Source organism: Miscanthus floridulus, chromosome 1, assembly GCF_019320115.1.
Source record: "Miscanthus floridulus cultivar M001 chromosome 1, ASM1932011v1, whole genome shotgun sequence".
Classification (NCBI taxonomy): domain Eukaryota; kingdom Viridiplantae; phylum Streptophyta; class Magnoliopsida; order Poales; family Poaceae; genus Miscanthus; species Miscanthus floridulus.
This window is the reverse complement of record NC_089580.1, coordinates 37,744,901-37,752,592: the sequence shown is the minus strand read 5'-3', so window position 1 is coordinate 37,752,592 and position 7,692 is coordinate 37,744,901. Positions and strand designations below refer to the sequence as shown.

The 7,692-nt window shown below is 52.4% G+C and overlaps 1 pseudogene; it reads left to right on the top strand.

Annotated features, from left to right (window-relative positions):
• The first annotated feature begins 5,963 nt into the window (after positions 1 to 5,963).
• LOC136454864 (polygalacturonase-like) lies at positions 5,964 to 7,288 on the top strand (annotated as a pseudogene).
• Positions 7,289 to 7,692: the final 404 nt, after the last annotated feature.

The window sequence follows — 7,692 nt, the reverse complement described above, 5'->3', positions numbered from 1 at the left end:
AGAGTTTCAGTTCCACAGGTGCCTAACCGAATTGTCACTGCCGTGGGGTCACAGAATCAGATGGACTTGTCCCGAGAACAAACACACGCTCGTGCACGTGTTCAATCTTCTTGACCTGAGAAACCTGCAGGTGGACACGATTCAGGCACATTTATCTCCTTGCCATTCCTGAAGAATTTGAACTCAGGAATCCATGGGGTATGGCGTGGAGGCTGCAAGCATGCACGCTCCACTACACACATATCTGCTGCCAAACTAACTCTCCCGCGTTACTCTTCTTCACAAGCAAAGTTACACTTCACAAGCAAGAAGCGACGCAACCCGCGCGCGACTATATATCGGCCGTGGGCATGCAGCTTACTCACCAAGTCACCATCCAAATCTAACACCAACACAAAGCTCAAGCTGCACTATAGCCTGCAATTCTGTTGTGATCTTGTTCACTTGAGAGTTCAAAGTCCGGTCTGTTAGCCCACTGGATCACAGTAACGGGTGAGTCGACCACTCACCACCGTTGTTGACCACGCACTGTCGTTGTCGACCACACACTATGGCTAGAGGTAGAAGAAGGAATGGAGAACAGAGCACACACACAGCATAAGCATCAGCGTTGGCCAAAGCTCTGCAGAGGAGATGGCAAACTGAACTCGATCTCTTTACTGAGTTGCAGTGGCAAACTATATATACAACTCTACCCATCTAATCCTAGTACACAGACATGTCAGGCTGCTAAGCTGCTACAGTGACTAGATGTGACAGCAGGGCTGACTTTAGCGTCTGCCCCTGCTGTGGCTACAGTGTGGCAGGAGAGCCATTCGGCGCCTGCCCCTGCAGCTACTACAATGCGACAGCAGGGAGCCCTTTTCAGCGTCACCTGTCCCTACCGTGCGTTCACACAAGAGGAGCAGCAGATTACTCAACAATTCTTCCCCTAATCCTGTTGTGAACCCTTGAACCCCTCCATGCCGATCATATTCTTCAGCTCCGTGAGTCGAAGACGGTCGAGCGGCTTGGTGAGGACATCCACGAGTTGCCGACCAGTTTCGACGAACTCGATGACGATCTGCCCTCCAACGACATAGTCCTTGAGAAAGTGGAACTTGACGTCGATGTGCTTGCTCCGGTCGTGGAGAACCGGATTCTTCACGAGGGCGATGACGGGCTGGTTGTCCACCATCAGTGCTGATGGGTAAGCATTCACACCGGTCAGCTTGCCCAGCAGCCGGTGTAGCCATACAGTTTGGCACGCCGCTGTGGCCGCCGTCACGTACTCTGCCTCACATGTGGATAGCGCCACCACCTTCTATTTCAGCGACAGCCATGAGATTGGAGCCGACCCGAGGAAGACGAGCACGCCAGAGGTGCTCCGCCGTCCGTCGATATCTCTTGCCATATCTGCATCGCTGAACACAGTGAGCTGTAGTCTACTTTCACCGGTCTTGGGGAAGATAATCCCATGATCCACCGTCCCCTTGATGTAGCGCAGCAGCCGCTTCACCGCAGCCCAGTGATCCTCTTGAGGATCATCCATGAAGCGGCTAACGTAGCCCACGACGAACACAATGTCCGGCCTCGTGTGGACTAGATGACGCAGACCACCGACGATGCTCTGGTAGAGTGTTGCATCTACCTTCGCCGCGGTGCTAGCCTTTGTCAGCTTCAGCCGCTCCTCCATTGGAGTCACGCACGGCTTGCACTCAGCCATGCCACTTCGCTCCAATAGCTTCGAGGCGTACGCGCTCTGACCGAGCGTGAGTGCCTCCTTCCCCTATCTCACCTCAATGCCGAGGTAGTAGGAGAGCACGCCGAGATCGCTCATTCAAAAATGAGCTATCATCTCGCTCTTGAAGCTGTCACTGTCCTCTGCACGCGCGCCGGTGATGATCAAGTCATCCACATACACGCCGACGACGAGCTCCTCCTTCCCCATCACCACGTGTAGAGCGCATGCTCGGTTGCGCACCTCGTGAACCCAAGCTCGCCAAGCATAGCGTCAAGCTTGGCGTTCCACACTCGTGGGGCCTGTCGTAGCCCGTAGAGCGCCTTGCGCAGTCGGAGCACCCTGTGCTCCGTTCCCTTGATGGCGAAACCTGAAGGTTGCCTGACGAAGACCGTCTCTGCCAGCTTACCATTGAGGAAGGCCGATTTTACATCCAGGTGATAGACGCGCCAGTCCTTTGCTGCTGCCAAAGCCAGAAGCAATCAGACAGACTCCATGCACGCTACCGGTGCAAAGACTTCCTCGAAGTTGATGCCTTCGCGCTGAACAAAACCTCAGGCGATGAGGCGCGCCTTGTGCTTGACAATGGCACTGTGCTCATCCCGCTTGACCTTGTACACCCACTTCAGGCCGATCAGACGATATCCTAGAGGTGGATCGACGAGCTCTCAAGTCTCGTTTTCCTCGATCGCCTTCATCTCTTCCAGCATCGCCCATCGCCAGTTTGCATCGCGCTCGGCCAGCGCGAATGTGGGTGGTTCCTCTGCACTAACGAGAACTAGCTCTGGGTCATTGAGTAGCCGACCCACTAGTCCTGAGGGCCCTGTGCCACCAACGATGTCATCTAGCCTACGGAACCGCACCTCCTCACCGTCGTGGATGGCATCCACAAACTCAGTGATGTCACTTAGAGGTGAGGCAAACTCAATCGACATCGATGGAGTTCCTTGCTCGGCTCCCCAGCTGCAGTGCTCGGCACTACTCCTGGACCGCTCGTCCCTACTCCTGGAGTGTTCGGCACCACTGTAGGAGTGCTCAGCCCTAATCTTGGAGTGGTCGGCACCACTACAAGACTTCTCGGCTCTGCTATGGGAGTGTTCGGCACCCGTCCTAGAGTGGTCAACACCATTGTAGGACCTCTCGGCATTACTCTCGGAGTGCTCGGCACCCCTCCCAAAGTGCTCAGTTCCATTGCTAGAGTGGTCGGCACCTCTTCTCAAGCATCTCCACCACCATGGATGACCAAGTGCTCGACGACGAAGGTGTTGGTGAAGCCGCCAGCTTCCCCCGTGCCTAGACTATTCTAGTCCTAGGCCGCCTTCTCGTCAAACATGACATCGTGTGAGACAAGCACCATGCCTCCGCATGGGTCATAGAGCCGGTACGCCTTGGTACCTTCTGCATAGCCCAGGAACACCATCGGTGTGCTCCTATCCTCTAGCTTGGTGAGGACCGGCTTTGTCTTCCTGACGTGGCCGATGCAGCCGAATGTTTCGGAGGAAGGACATGCTCGGGTTGCACCCATACCAATCTTTGAATGACGTCTTGCCCTTTAGGGCCTTGGTGGGCGTGCGATTGAGGATGAACACTGTCGTGGTCACCGCCTCACCCCAGAAACTTGTCGGCATGCTCTTGGCCTTCATCATGGATCGAGCCATACCAACCACCGTCTGGTTCCGTCGCTCGACCACGCCATTCTGCTATGGCGAGTACGACATGGTGTGGTGTCGCACCACACCCTAATCCGCGTAGTACATAGTGAACTCCACCGAAGTGAATTCACCGCCGCGATCAGTCCTTAGCACGCGCAGCTTCTTGCTGCTCTCTACCTTCGTGCGTGCCTTGAACTTCTTGATCATGTCCACCATTTCGTCCTTGCTCGTCGGTAGTTGCAGCCACATATAGCGACTACAATCATCCATGAGTAGGAGGAAGTACCACCGAGCACTATTTGTGGCTGGCTTGATTGGCCCACAGAGATCACCGTGGACGAGCTCTAGAGCATCCTCCGCGTGATACTTGGCCGCCTTTGGGAACGATAGCCTCCTTTGCTTTCCGACCAGGCAGCTATCACATAGCTCGCCTCCATGCTTGATGTGGGGTAGCCCTCGGACCATCTTCTCCAGCCGACCGAGTGCGTCAAAACTGAGATGGCCGAACCGGGCTTGCCACAACCATGACTCCTCGGTGTGCCGTGCTGCTAGGCACACTGGCTGCTCCACCTTCAAGTCAAGCAGGTATAGCCAGTTCTGGGACCTCTTCATCTTGGCAAGAAGGCGCTACTCCTGATCCTTGATCCTAAGGACGCCGTCCTTGATCAGTACCTCGCTACCGTGCTCATCTAGCTGACCAATGCTAATGATGCTTAAACGTAGTTGTGGGATGTAATATGCATCCGTTAGCGTGCGGTGCTCGTTGTTTTGGCACCTAAAGATGATGGTGCCACGCCCTCAGATTGCCACCCTTGAGCCATCACCGAGCTTCACTGTGCCGGTCATGTTGCCGTCGAGCTCAAAGAAGGCTTCCTTGGAGCTTGTCAAGTGGTTGCTGGTGCTGGAGTCTAGGTACCATAGCTGATCCTGTCCGTTGCCCACATGTCCGAGGTGGATTTGGGCGCGTGGTTCGTCGAGGTGGACAGCCTTCAGAGCCTTGCCAGACCCTTCCACTACCTTCACCTCTCCCTTCTCCTTGGCCTCAATGTCGTGTAGTGCACTGAATGTCGCCATCAGGAGAGTGGCCTCATCATCATCATCAACCTACGCCAGATGAGCCTCAGCCTTCTTCCCCTGCTTGTGATTTGGGCATTCTTTTGCCCAATGGCCCATCTTCCCATAGCACCGGTAGGCATTGGGGTTGACCTTCTTCTTCTTCTCTAAAGAAGACCTGCCGCGGTGCTTGCCATCACCACCACGACTGGAGGAGGTTTCCCCGAAGTTCCTCTAGACAACCCACTCCTCCTCTATCAGCAGCAGCTTGTCGCTGTCCTTCGTCGTTGCCATCACCTGCTTTAGACGCTCATCCACCACCCACAAATGGGCTGTCACATCCTCAGTGGTGAGGGTGGACAAGTCTAGCATCATCTCTATGGAGAGAGCAATCTAGATGTACTTCATCGGCACGGAGTGGAGGTACTTGGAGACCGCCTCTTCTTCGTTGATGGTGATGCCATGGCTCTTCAGCTTGCTGATAAGCGTCTACAGGCGGAGGGAGAAGTCCTTCACCGATTCACCATCTTTGAACTTGAGGTTGGCGTACTCCTGCTTTAGAAGCTGGGTCGTCGCCTTCTTTGCGCGGTCAAAACCGACGTGCATCGCCGCAATGGCCTCCTATGCCTCCTTAGCAGAGCTCTTTGCCTCCAATGGCTCCCTGTACTCCACTAGTATAGCAGCAAAGATAGCCTCCAATGCTGACATATCATCTTCTTTGTTGTCGGTGCCCTTATCAATAGCATTCTAAAGTCGTCGGGCTCTGAGCTTGACCTTCATGGTCATCGACCACTCACCATAGTTGGTGTGAGTCAGCGTCAGCCAACTGGTGTCACTGACCTCCTGCACCATGCACACAATGACCTCTTGTCATGGCTGGGCAGCCATAGTAGCACCACTGTTGTCGCCTATCTCCAAACCATCTGTCATCGCCAACGGTTAGTCTGGCGACGACGCTTGGCTAGAGGTAGAAGAAGGGAGGGAGAATAGAGCACACACAGCACAAGCACCAGCGTTGGCCGGAACTCTATAGAGGAGATGGCAAACTGAACTCGCTCACTTTACTGAGTTGCAGTGGCAAACTATATATACAACTCTACCCATCTAATCCTAGTACATAGACATGTCAGGCTGCCATGCTGCTACAGTGACTAAATGTGACAGCAGGGCTGACTTTGGTGCCTGCCCCTATAGTGGCTACATAGGAGAGCCATTTGGTGCCTGCCCTTGTAGCTACTACAATGCAACAGCAGGGAGCCCTTTTCGGTGTCGCCTATCCCTGCTGTGCATTCACACAAGAGGAGCAGCAGATTACTCAACATGATCTGCAACTAACCAGGACATTGTGCATAGCTCTGGCAATGGCACCCAGCAGCAAGATGATGATGGTGCCTCTCCTTGCGCTGCTCTTCATGTCCTACACTCTTGAGGCTGCAAGAGCGAGCAATGACACCTTAGATCACCACTCACGCAGCCCTGGCGCCAATGGATCTACCAGCGCACCCAGGGGCTGGTTGCTGGGGTCATCGTCACAGAGCATGTTTAGCCTCGACAGCTACGACGCCCGCGGCGACGGCAGCCATGATGACACGTAGGCGCTGGCCAGGGTGTGGAAGGCAGCGTGCACCTCACTACGGCCGACGGTCCTGCTCGTACCTGGTGCCCAGTGCTACCTGCTCAAGGTCATTAGCCTTTCCGGCCCATGCAAGTCAAACATCACATTCACGGTGAAAGGCACGCTGGTGGCGTCGCCGAATAGAGCGGACTAGAGCGACAAGGACAGGAGCCACTGGATCATGTTCCGAAGCATCAACAAGCTCACCGTCATAGGTGGCGGTGACATCAATGGCAACAGAGACAAGGGGTGGCCACACTACTGCAAGATCAACAAGGCTCTGGTAAGTGTGGTGTCGAGACCTTTTGGTTTATCTGAATATCTATAAGCTTGATCTTTACTGGAAAGTATCTAATCTAGCTGAATATTGCCTTCTCTTTTCTTTAGCCTTGCAAGGAAGCTCCAATGGCTTTGTCATTCTGCTATTGCACCAATTTGAGGATGGAGGATCTAAAAATTGTGAACAACCAACAAATACATATGTCAATCGAAGATTGCACCAATGTGCAACTGGCAAGGTTGTCCATCACAGCGCCTGGCATGAGCCCTAACACTGATGGCATCCACATCACTCAGAGCAAAGATGTACGGGTCACAGACTACAAGATCAAGACTGGTAAGTAGCATGTTCACTATTCACTTCATACGGAATATATTGTCTTCAAGCTTTCAGTGAACTTAGATCTTCTTTGTTGAATCTTGTAGGGGACGATTGCGTGTCAATCGAGAATGAGACTCATAACCTTCATGTCTCCAAAGTTGTTTGTGGTCCTGGGCATGGGATCAGCATTAGAAGCTTGGGAGATGACAACTCAAGAGCCAAAGTCTCTGGCATTACCATAGATTCAGTGCAACTATATGGCACAACCAATGGAGCACACATCTAGACATATCAAGGAGGAAGTGGATACACCAAGGACATCACATTCCAAAACATCATCATGTACAATGTCAAGAACCCAATAATCATCAACCAGAATTACTACGATAAGACTAAGCCATGAGGTGAACAAAGATCAGCAGTGTAGGTGAGCATTGTTGTCTTCAAGAACATTTGAGGGACAACCATTACCAAGGGTGCCATCAATATGAATTGTAGCAAGAATGTCCCCTGCCAAGGCATTACCTTGTAGAACATCGACCTAAAAATACAGGGCGGCAAGGGCAATGTAGAAAGCACATGTTAGGAATGCAAAATGCAGTAAATTTAGAACCATCTACCCACAACCTTGCACTGCCAAAAAATAGGGGGCATCTAAACTCAGTTGCTTGTAATTTGTAGTTTGTACAGATAGAGTAGCCATGCTCATGTTTGTATATATATTTCTGACAACTGTTTTTTCGTGATCAGATCTTTTACCCATTTTTCATTAAGAGGAATGTCCAAAAAAGGCCAGATAACAGTTACAAAAGACTCACAAGTAATCTTAGGATTACCTGCGGAATACAAAAGACACAAACAGACAGCAAGAAAACACGAGGGGGAACCACCACCTCAAACACCAACCGACTATGCCTGCAAAAGAAAATACATCCATGCAATGGTCGCCAACAGAGGGGGTGAAGCCGTGGTGGCAAAGCATCCACCGGTAGAAAGCCCAGCATATTTGCAAGTGACCAGGTAGCCGCTGCGAAGAAGAAAATGACATTAT